General features: G+C 38.9%; 1 protein-coding gene and 1 long non-coding RNA gene across 2 annotated transcripts in view; one reads left to right on the top strand and one right to left on the bottom strand.

Moving 5' to 3' along the window:
• Positions 1–12,468, top strand: part of ROBO2 (roundabout guidance receptor 2) — a 1,042,619-nt gene that overhangs the window by 59,846 nt on the left and 970,305 nt on the right. The gene's annotated exons all lie outside the window — the stretch shown is intronic.
• The window catches only part of LOC104689419, a 28,180-nt gene continuing 22,798 nt past the window's right edge, over positions 7,087–12,468 (bottom strand). Inside the window, exon 4 of the long non-coding RNA XR_751799.4 lies at positions 7,087–10,310. This is a non-coding gene — a long non-coding RNA (uncharacterized LOC104689419). The remainder of the gene's footprint in view (positions 10,311–12,468) is intronic.

Genomic DNA, 12,468 nt, shown 5'->3' with positions numbered 1-12,468 from the left:
CAGCCTGGAAGCATAGTCCAGGCAGGAGGGAGATGAGGTCTAACTGTCCCTTTCTGAAAACTATTGAAATCGCTATTAAAAGTGATAGGGATTTTCCAGAAAAAATGTCTTTTTGTTTGTTTCACTTTGTTCATCTTGGAAGCATCTTATTTTCCCTTACCTCCACTACCCTGCCTTTTTTTCCTCCAGCATTACTCTGTCATCTTGGTAGATACTTGGCAGTTTCCATGAAAGTTTGATGGGAAGGCTAATGGTCTCTTCCAATTTTACTTGTTCTGTGACTTTTTTTATTGCTGCAAACACCTTGTGAATGAATATGTGTGTGTTTCTGATGACTCCTTTTAAGTTTCCAGGATGTTTAATTTCCTTACAAACTGTCCCCACCCCCAACAATCTCAAAAATTATCTCAGACAACCACAAGTGCTCTCTCCATCATCACTATATCACATGTCAGTCTTAGATTTTTTGAGGAAAATTAGGTAATTAAAAGGGCATAGCAATTTTAAATCTGATTTTGGATGAGTAGAAGGACTTCAGGTGTGTGAATTCACATACTTGCTTTTAAGTGCTGCTTTCTCTGGGCTGCTGTATCCAGGTGCTGACCCAGAGCCCCAGCTCTTGGGCTGAGCTTTTTTCCACCAGTGCTCTCCATCTTTCCCTCACTGATGCTTTGGAAGCAGGGAAGAGGAGTTGGCATAACTTCTGAATATGGAGAGTGGCTTCCAATGGATTTGTCAGAGAATCAGCAGAGAAAACAAGCCCTCAACTCCAGCTGACATTTGAAAGATGTTGATGATCTTTCCTTAAGAACTGAGTATTGTGTTTTGAAATAGGTTATTTTTTTTTTAATCAGTAAAATAGGACAGGTAAATGTTTGTGGTACTTTCATAGAAATATCTGGCACAAGGACTGCTCAATTGTTTTAGAAATAGGAGCAGAGCTAAAGGTTTGCTTGGGCTTTGGAAGTTTACACTACATAGCTGTTACTGTGAGAGACTGTATCATGTTTCTCCATTTTTTAAATGTTACACATCTGTTCTTTAAAGGTAAGGTTGCTCACTGTTAATGTGTTTTATTTACCTTAAATTGGCATAGTTTTGTTTTCCTCTTGCTCCCTTTTGAAGAGCAAATGAATAATGACTTGGTGACTCCCTTCTGATGCAGTTGTCATTTCCACACATTTTTCCTAACGTAGGGATAAATGAGACGTGGTAGCACTAATTTATTAGAAACATAGGAACTCTTGGTTCTAAAATTTACCATAAAGAGTACACTTTTGTCCCTCACCAAAGCCTTCATTGAGACAGACATTCAATGCTGCAGGAGATATACATGTTTTAGGTATGGCTTTATATTTTGAGAATATTTCTGTGCCACTGGAAATAATGACACGCAAACGAATAATAATAATAATGATAGGCCTTAAAGTGTCTTGGATTGTTCTGAAGAGTTTTTCTAGGTATGGCTAAATTTCAAGTTCAGATAAAGAAATACTAAAAATCATTAGTGAAATCTAAAAATTTGATTGCTAAATTTACAAAGGATGAAGGCAGTGGATTCCAAATGAGTTTGTTCTCCCAAGGGAGCCAGAAAAAGGAATAACTATGTCAGCTTCCGTTGCAAGCACTAAACCTGGAATTTATAGGTGCACATTTTAGTAATTATCTGCTTATACCTTTCAAGGAGGATCTTTTAAGGGTGTAATCAGAATTGTAAAAAGGAAGTGTGTTTCTCTTGCAGTAAATTAATGTCTATTTGAAAAGCCATTGGAAATGCTTGAATACTTTACATTTTTAAGAATAGTAAGTGGTACAGATATTTGTAATCAAAGCAGTACTGATTGTGAGGTTGGGTTTTTTTTCATAGTGGTCATTTTAGAGATAAATGATTTTGTAAGACCCTGAAAGGAAAAGGTCACTTAATGCAGAATGTACATCTGTACAATTTATATGCCAATTAATATCCTGATTCATGGAAGACAACTGAGTTAAAAATCACTGTGGTTTCATGCCAAAATCCATAATATAGCATTCATTTTGCTCTGCATAATAGAATTTTATTTGGAGAACATATTTGACTAGATGAAGACATCAGAGTGTCTTGAATGAGTCTGGCAGTAATCCCACATATTTACTATCATATATTGTATGGTTGTCACAGTGTCTGGTATTGGGGGGGAAAAAAAAAAACCTCTCCTTCCTTTGGAAAGTTTCCTTTGCCTACCTGTGGCTCCCTTGGGGACAATTTAATGGTTTTGGAAGGATATAAATGCAGTTAAATTGAAAAATGTATATACAGCTTGGGAACTGTTCAGGTAGTTTCCTTAAGAATTCAATTATTTCCTAGGGCTTCCTATAGTTGGATCTGGGGTACAGTGGATGTGGAGCATGTAGGGAAGTGGTGCAACTCTTGCAAACCTTAAACTGTTGCTTTACAGCACAGCAGTAATCAAGGATTTTAATTTAGGACTGACTCTTCCCTTTCCAGATTCTACATACATTTTCATGTAGCCTTAAAAACGTAAGTACATCCATAATATGAAACACAGGGAGAAAGATTAATCATAAAAATAAGCAATTTACATGATATTAAAAAGTAGCCATTTTAATTCCCTCTAGATGTTGGTTTAAATAGAAGTTATCCCCCTGAATTATCAAAGGATTTCTGAAAGTCTAATCTGAACTGCATAAGCTAACTGTATTCTATAAATCTTCCAATCTTTTTTTTTTTAAAGTTCCTAAACTGATCAGCAGCCTAATTCATTTACCCTTGGGAATCGTAGAGTATCACTTTAAATGATTAAGTAATGGGAAAAGAGCTTAATCTCTTACAGCTTGTCTACAAGTAAAGAAGATCAAAGACAGAGTGATCAGGTTTTCCAGCTTTGCTGCTCTTTGGAGACTGGGGAAATTAAAACAGTCTCTTGTAAACTTAGATTTGTAGTCCTGTCCTGAACAAATATGCTCATAAATATATGGGAAGTTAAAGAAGAGAACAATTTGTCATATCTCTAGAGAAAACTATTACTTTCTTTAAGAACTAATATATCAATTTATGCAAGGTCTGTCAGCTTGGTGAGATAAGCTGCAGGATAGCACTGGCTGGAATTTCTCATCAGGAGCTGTTCTCCTGGAGTGTTTGTGCCTGCAGGAAGCACAGTGTGTGCCATGAGCTTCTGTGGCTCCGAGCCCTCCAGCTCTGGGCAGGACATCTGGAAATATCCCCCCTAGCTGTGCAGTGGCTGCCCAAGCAAACGGATACTCTTGTAATTCATGGCAGTGACGAAAAAGGATCTTCTCACAGGATTTCTGGTTTTTTCACCTTTCTGTAGTGTGGTTGATCTGACACCTGAAGCCGATTTCCCTAGATAAAGGGGAAATCAGGTCACTCTGGCATTTGGTGGGATCCTCACTTGAGGAGCCACTTGGTCATTTTTATATATTTTACATTTTTCCTTCTGTTTGTTTTGCAACTCTTTTTGCATCTAAATTCACTCTTTTTACTGCATTTTAATGCACATTAGAGAAACTGCTTGGATTTCTTTGTTACCCTGGAAAACCAATTCTGTCCTGCAGAAGTAAAACAAATGAGCTGTTATCAGCTCCTCAGTACATGTTTATATTTGAAGTGAGTGGAAACAAAGCGCCCCACAAGTGAAGGGGAATTTAAGAAAGCCTGGCAAGCTTGAAGGGGTGAGTGTTGGGCACAGGTTCTTGGAAATTTTGCAGATCTTCAGAGGGTGTAATTTCCACAGGAATATATGTGAAACCAAGGATATTTGTGCTTTAAATATAACTTCATTCATATTGATTATGTTGTCCTCCCCTGTGAAGCTGAGTTGCAATGCCTTGAAATCTTTCTGCTCGGGAAAGAGGTGTCAATGGCCCCAATAAAAAAGAGCTGTGAGAGGAAGAGAGAAATTGGTCCCAATACGTGGTCAAAAAAATCAAAGTTTAGCAAAATATGTGGGGATTCAAAATATGCTTAATTTAATAAAAAACTTATTGGAGAGAAGGTTTGTATATGATTAGAAATGCCTAAAATATGTTTTTCATTGTAAATATTGCACCTGTGAAATTTCATTTGATGGATAGATTATTCTGGGCAAGGGACCAAAACAAAGTAGCCAAATGACAATAATTTGATAAGGGAATGAGAATATATTGTAGCCAAAAGGATGTGGGTGCAGTTTTTTAAAGCCTTTGAATGAATAGCTATCTCTTTAAACTTCTTATTAAATATGATATTTATAAGCAATTTTTAAAACACTTGTTGAGTTTTAACAATTTAATGATATTACATAGGACTAATATTTTTGAAATAGCTGATAATTGCAGTGCTGTCTGCTGCTATAAACTTCTAGTTCATTAGTTTCCAACTTAATAATTTAGCTAAAATTTCAAAACCATTACCTCAAACTTGTGTATTTGACTTTGATTTGATTAAAATGATTGAGAGAAGCCAACCAAAGGAAGAAGGTGCTCCATAAAGATGATTCTGTAAAAAAAAAAAAAAAAACAACCAAAAAAACCCCATTCGAAACCTGTTTTCAAGACAATAGAATGCAAATTTGCATTCCATGTGTCAAAGGTAATCCAAAATTTGAGACTGTGAGGAAAATTTACTAGTTTTACATTTAAGAAATTATTTTCTAGGTATAACAAAAATATAAAAACTTGAAAATGCCTTGAAGTCAGAGGAAAGGAACCATGGGCTTGATTTATTGAAAAATGCATGAAAAGGAAAGAACCTAATAAACATGAGTTTACTGCTGGTTTTGGGATATTGCCAGGTGTATTTCCTGGAATGGGGTTTTCACTACAGACTGAGTAGGATTAGGGAGTCATGTTCCCCACTATCTTTGAGTTGGGACAGGCTGTTTCTTTTTTTTAATACCTAGAATACACTTAGAAAGTACAGTGAGGAATACTGTAAAGAAGCTTGTATCCAGTTCTCTGCCACAGAATATTATCCATTCACTTAGTTAAGCTACCAATTTATTAAGTTTGATGGTATAAAAGGAAAGTATTACCAAATCTTCTTTTAATGAAAACACACTGAAAATTTTACTTTTTCTATGTAAGGTGATTTTTTCTGTTGACAAAATCTTGTTCAGTTGAAATGAAGAGAATGTAAAATGTCAAATTTAACATGATTCTGAAGTATGGAACCACATTTAAGTTAGTATAGGAATATTATTTTCATAAATCAATTGGTTGAATAGTATGCCTTGAGCATATGCATAAAACTAAAAATATCCTAGAAAAAGCATGCATGTTAAATTAACTCATAAATCTACTTTTCATGTCCCAGGACCTATCATTACAGAGTTCAGTATCATCTGACTTAGAAGTGAATTAATACCTGGTTATGGTTTTGGGGGTTCAGGAGCTGAATTTAAAAAAATAAATAATTTTAATCCTGATTGAAACTCAGTTCTCTTGAAGAACCTTTCCTTCTCACGGGGGAAAAAAAAAATCTTTTACCCTATACAAATTCATGTTGTAAGTACTTTAAAAAGGGACTGTTGTTTCAAGTAACAGCCATTTAAGTAATCCAAGGCAGGGATGACCCAGGGTTATATCTCTGCTTTTGAATGGATGGAGAATTTATTAGTGCTGTTTCACATATCAGAAGAACTTTGTACCTAGTGGGATAAAATCCTTCTGATGTTGTCTTTCATGTGAGAGCTGTTCATCTTTGTGCTACATGTACAAACATTACTGGGAAAATACCAATTTTTTTATAAGCAAAGATTGCTTCTGTCTGAGCTCTAGCTCCTGTTGTAGCGACAGTTTGATATTTATATGTAGCGGGTTCGGTTTGTAACCGGGCAGAAGCACCAATTTAGTGTTGTGGTTTGGTCCAAAATACTCATTACTATTTACCTTCTGTGAGATAAGAATTAGGAGAGATGCAAAGCAGGCACCAAACTTGAGAGAATATAAAGAAGTTTATTAACAGACCAAAAGAAGAAAAAAAAATTATACCATGCCTTCAGAGCACTTCTCCTCCACCCCCCCCCCCCCCCCCACCTTTCTCCCTTCTCCCACTGACAATGTAAAAAGACAACACTTGAGATGTTCAGTCTGTTTACCACTTCCAGAATAACCTTGTTCAGTCCGTTTAGGAAGAGGAGTCTCTCTTGCTCATGCTATGGAGAAATTATCACAATGAGCCAGCCGCCAAGGTTGGTTCTCTGCTCGCATGTGAGTCCCTTCCCACGACTTGCAGCTTTTCCCACAACTGCTTTCGAGGGTCCACTCTTGAATTACTGGGGTACAATTTTAAGGTTGAGCCATTCAGAAACAAAAGTTCTCTTCACCCATCTCTGGGAACATTTCACCTCTAAGAACAGAGGCCCTTCTCCTTCCTGGGGAGCAAAGGGTCCTCCTCATCTTCATCTCTAGGACTATCTCTGGGAGCATCTCTAGGAACTGAGGTCTTCCATTTGGAGCAAGAGTCCTCATTGCTTCCATCTCTCCCTGTTCAAACTTCTCATCAAATTACAGCTGCGTCAGCATCTGCCTATCTCAGCGCAGGTGCTTTTGCTCACAAGTACAAGTTGAATGCTCCACCCCCCTGCCTTCATGAAATTACAATGGGTACTCTGATGTATCGTAGCTTTACAACAGAATTTCAGCTTTAAGCATCTCCTCTTTCTCTTCCCTCAGGTTTTCAGCTCTTCACAGCACTAAAAGGGTTAATCTCACCTAGGCCTTGCAGCTGGAATGTCACTTATCGCTGTTGGTCAGATGATCTTTTGCTGGACTGCGGTGCAGCTTTAGCTGAATCTTGGCTGCACTGGAGAGGGGGGAGAGCCGGACCGCTCCATCTGCCCACAGCAGGGCTGTGGGGGGGTTCTGCAGGTGGAACAGGGCCCATCGGCTCCAGGATGGCTGTGGCCCGGCCCGGCCTGAGCAGGGCCTGGGCCGGGCCCGCTGGCCCCCACACGGGGCCCGCAGCCACCTGTCCCAGCACCGGAAACAAGAGAGGGCTCTGCCCGGGGTGTGTCTGTTCTTAAGTGTGGATCACAGAGGCGGTCAGAATTTTAATTGGCTTAAAGAATTGTCCATATTCAAACTGGCCAGCTGATGGGTTCTGTTAGGTCACGGAGGAGCTGTAAGCACCCCTTTGCAAGAACATCACTTCTGGGACTATGTTTTGCTAATCCATGACATTATATTAAATAATTATTTATGTGGGACAGAACAGGGTTTACAAATAACCACACATGGTGATTCTGGGTCCTGAGCTGGGCCAGGAGTTGGACTTTGGTGATCCTTTGGTGGTTCCTATCCAACTCAGGATATTCTATGATTCTCTACTCTATAAAGTTGTATTTGAGCATACTTGGACAGATTGTGAGGTTTCCATCCTTAAAAATACCTCAAAGCCAACTGGACATGGCACTGAGCAATCGGGTGCAGCTTCAAAGCCAGTTTTTGCACTTCATAGACTGGTAGGTTTTTTTTTTTCTTTGCCTCTTTCCCTTCAGCCTTGCTCAAGAGTTGAATTTAACAGTGCTGACATTATGTATTACAGTAGAATATACAGAAGGCATGCTGTAAAGAACTGTAGAGGCATTTCACAGTGTATGCATTCTTTTTATAGGTGAATACTCCATTTAAATGTTGAGTTGAACAAAATTTAGGTAGTAATTAAAAGTGTTTAACCCACATAAAAAATTTTTATGTAGGTTATGCAATTAGTTTTATTACAGAAATTGCATTTAACTTAAGAACTGATGACCTTATCTTAATGCAGTAATGTATTTTTCATTAAAATGAAACATCCTGTTAGCCAGGCAATAACCAGCCAGAAAGGAAGAGATGGAAAAGGTCCACAATATACCATGTACAACATCTGTCTAAAAGAAAAAAATAGCCAGTAATGCAGCATTTTTCAATTTATTACTATGTCATATTGGAAAGTTTAAACTGTAATTAAATGGATGGCAACTACTAATACACTGTCATTTTACAACTTAGATGGCTTCTACTGCTGAGCTGTCCTACCTCCTTCAGTAAATTACAGCTGTTGCTTGGTCTTTTATGCAGGCTTTCACACATGGGATGTATTAATCATCAAGCAAGATTATTGAATGCATTTCCAGACACAGGAACAGCCAATATTTCTTCTGTCAAATGCACCTTCCACCTGTTTGCTGCAATGCTCTGCATTTTTAGGGGTTTTTTGTCTTTGTTGTATACTGATAACAACATAGATCTTGAAGATGAAGTTTTCTAGATGACTTAAGATGATACCTCTGAAAGAGTAAATATATTATTATCATTGCTTTTGCTGTGATGAGATTGCTTAGTACGGCATATTATTATAAGTGTTTGGTATTTGCAGCGAACAATATTTTTAGCAATGCTCTATTACAAGAAGGAGAGGATTTTTATATGTAACAAGTGAATAATCCTGGATTGCCTAAAGAATCTTACTCCATGCTGTGTATTTGCAGGCAGTGTACAAACATACCACCTAGGGTGGTGTTGATGGGGTTTGGACTACTTTTCCTCTCTTCAGATGGCTAAACTGCTTTTGATGGCAGGTAAAAGTATTTAATTTCATCTTTTTTAAACCATGCTTTTAGATGCCAATATTTTGGAAACAAGTCAGTTAGGTAGAGCATGTTTTTTTGTTTGTGTTGTCATTATTGAGAAATATTGTTTTGGATCAGCTAGAAATTCTTACTAATATCAACACATCGATGGATCTGAATCTGCAACCTTTGCCATCAAACAGAAAGCAAGAATAATAAAAAAAAAAGCCCACCAAGCAAACAGGAAAATATTAAAGAGTTGAGGTTCAAACCATGAACAACTCTTTCTCTGCTTTTGAGTAAAAAACCAATTTATTGCTTTGGGAAAAAGTAATTCTCAGTTGGCTAATTTTGGGTATTAGGTCTGTTTTATAGTAGGCTTCAGTAAGTGAAGTTCCCAAGGAAAGCGATGTGTACAGCAAGAACAGTCTTCTTACTTTATTAGATGTCTGGGTGGGTTTTATGGCTTATGTTTAGCTGCTAATAATGTTCATTCTTCCTTCAAAGTGCTAAGAGAGAGATCTTCTGTAAATGTTTTTCTTCTTGAGTTGGATCAAATACCAGAATTGTAGTAAACGGAAAGAAAAAAAGTACTGGTTTTGTTCAGTAGTGAACCTTTTGCTTGCTTACATGGCTTTTCAAAGGTGTAAATGATCAGGGGGCTAATTGTCCTGGCACAGTAGTTACAGTCCTTGAATAGAAAAGTTCATCTACTTGAGATAAGATTCCTTGAATTTCAGTGGATTTTACCTTCATTTTAGTTAGGGTTTTTTGTTTGGTTGGGTTGTGGTTTTGTTGTTGTTTTTATTGCTTTGTTTTGGTGGGGTTTTTTCCTGGGTGGTGGTGGTGTGTGCCTGTGTGTTTATTTTACTTTAGTTGGTGACTATTGTCAGGGCAGGAAAAAGAGTGAACTGAGATAGATGACCATTTAATGTGTGATTTTTTTTTTTTTTTTTTTTTTTTTTTTTTTTTTTTTTTTTTTTTTTTTTTGAGGCGGGAAGGCACCTTTGGAGATCATACAATCTAACCGCTTGCTCGGAGCAAGTTGTTCTGGGCTATATCTCATTGGGTTTTGAGTATCTCCAGAGGTGGAGGCTCTACAACTTCTCTAGTAGCCTCTACCGGTGTCTGACCACCTTCACAGGAGGAAAGTGCTTTCTTGTGCTTAGGTGAAATTGCTTCTATTTTAGTTAATGTCCATCTTTTCTTGTCCTGTCACTGGGCACCACTAACAAGAGCCTGGCTGCCTCTTCGTTTTTGCCCCCTTCTGGTATGAACACACGAGGATCAGATCCCCTGAGCCTTTTCTGCTCCAGGCTGGACAGTCACAGGTCTCTCAGCCTTTCCTTGTAGAATAGATGCTCTGGTTCCTTAATCATTCTGGTCTTTCCCTGGACTCACTCCAGAATTTGTCTTGCACTAGACCCAGAACTCCAGGTATCTCTCACCAGAGCTGAGCAGAGGGGAAGGATCTCTACCCTCTGCCTAGCTGCTCAGGAGTTTTATCCTTCTTTGTTTGTCCTTTTTTGCTCCAAGATTGCACTGCTTGGGTTGGTGTCCACTAGGACCCCCAGGACCTTCTTAAGATATCTGGTTTCCAGCTGGTCAGTACAGGTGCATGGGATTTTATTCCTCCCCAGGACTTTGCATTTCCCATTCATACAGTTCCTGTCAGCATATTTCTCCAGCCTGTTGAGGTCCTTCTGGATGGCAGCACAACCCTCTGGTGAATCAGCCACTTCCTCAGTTTTGTGTAATCTGCAAAAATGTCATGCTTTGTGTGTAAAGATGAAACTTTTGTCTCCATTGCAGAAATCATGAATACAGACCACCCCGAGGCTGCAACAGCTGACTGCTGCTGAGCTCTTGGTTTTTAGAATAGCTGCATGCCAGTTATAAACCCTTTTTTTTCCCCTAGATTTTTTTCCATAAAAATGAATATTGTCTTATGGTCAAACCTGAAAAGTTTTGGTGATTATTTGATGATGTCTTATGGATGAAGGTCATAAAATTAAACTTATTTTGCTAGCTATTGTTTGTTGTAGATGATGATCCATTACCCACATTAGCACTCCTAAATCAGATTTTTTTTTTTTCCACTTTGACACTTATTATTGTTAGTGGTACTGTGTGTAGGTTTTATTGCAATATTTCTTTTAAAGGTAATCACACCATATATGAATAGCAAGTTGGTTATACTTCCAATTACTGTTAGGAATTACAATTCTGCAGTAGTTGAAATACTAACATTGCTAATAAATTAATGGATTACCTTCAAGGAGCTTGATATTTTTGGGTGGGAAGGTGGACTGGAACATATATAAACTTGCAACTTTTGTTAGTTTTGCACTATCCAATAAATGTACCTAGGCTTCAGTGAAATGGGCACAGTCAATAAATAAAGGATAGCTATTAGCACCTGAGGCCTTCCAGTGCCTGAAGGGAGGAAAAAATTCTTTGCTGGGAGGATGATGAGGATGCTGGAACATATTTCCTGGAGAAGCTGTGTTTGCTTCCAACCCTGGAAGTGTTCAAGGCTGGGTTGGAGGGAGCTCTGAGCAACCTGGTCTAGTGGAAGGTGTCCCTGCCCATGGCACAGGAGGTATAACTGGATGATATTTAAAGTCTCTTCCAAATGAGGCCATTCTGTGATTCTATAATTGAAGTTTTAAATGTTACTATTTTTACCTCATTGTGAGGGAGCAAATGAAATGGCAATTGCAAACAATTTATTTTTTTGTTCAGTCTTTTCTTTAAAAATATTGCTGGGGTTTCAAAACTCATTCCTGTGCCTTCACATGACATGTTTGTGTCAGTGGTGTTCCTGGAAGTACAGAAAGATCATTTGAGAGGGTTAATCAATGAATGCAAAGTTACTCATAACGTTTCAGGCAGGACTGCATACCTAAGCTGAGCCTTAAGTTATCTTCTTGTCTCTTATGGATATGATGCTGAAGGTGCTTCAGCCATAAAAACCGATCAAGCAAGGAGTCTTTTCAGATATCTATGCTGAGACTGTGTGTGGAAGGGATTTACTGGCTCACATGGCAGCTGACAAAGGAGAGCAAATGGGTAAATGCCTTGGTGGTACAGGAGGCTTTTTGTGAGGCAGTGAGTAGGGTTTGCAAGGCTCTGAGGTGCTGCAGAGGGATGTGTTATTTCAGGTGTGGCCCCAGAAGCTCTTTACCAGCTTTGTGGGCAGGGATTTGGTGTTTGACTGCCTCAGCACCCAACATGTGAGAGATGCCTTATCAAGAGGTGCTTGGTAATTGGGGTGGGCAGAGATTCATACTGGCAGGGAATCTGCATAGGCTGTCCAACCCGCTGCTCCTGCTGCCAGCTGGGAGGGAGGGAGAGAGGAGCTGAGGGAATCCAAATTTCTCCTGTTGGGTGCAGGAGAGTTTTGGGCTTCTCTCAGAGATCCAGGAATTTGGTATGTAAATACTTTAAAGCCCCTGCAGGACAAAGCCAAGGAAGTTATTTAAAGGCCTGATCTCTTTGTCCTGGAAGGAGTTCCAAGCACCCTCACCAGGGCCCTCCTCAGGGAGCATGCGATTGCTCACGGGAATTGGGAGCTGTGCCTGAAACACCTGTTTAGCTGTCCCTAACTAAGCACATGCTTTCTTTTTCTTTCTTGGAGAAAAGACCAACAACTGTCAGAAGGGTTTTAACCTGGTATATGTGATTTTTGCATTGAAGTGGACTGAATCACTCGTGCTGTAAAGGGCAGATGATATATAGATGAGGAAAATTTTTCTTCAGTGTTTCTCACAGTCCCTCTGCATGTTGCTCATTGCAAGCACAGCTGGCATGAGCCACTGCAAATTCACCACTTTTGTTCACCTGCCTGGCATGGCAAAAGGAACTTCAAGTGCAGAGGTTAGCAAGTTAAATGTGGGTAGGAAACTCGTTCCCC

This window comes from Corvus cornix, chromosome 1 (genome assembly GCF_000738735.6).
Source record: "Corvus cornix cornix isolate S_Up_H32 chromosome 1, ASM73873v5, whole genome shotgun sequence".
NCBI classification, from domain to species: Eukaryota; Metazoa; Chordata; class Aves; order Passeriformes; family Corvidae; genus Corvus; species Corvus cornix.
The sequence above is the reverse complement of the archived record's forward strand: the minus strand, read 5'-3'. Positions and strand labels throughout refer to the sequence as shown.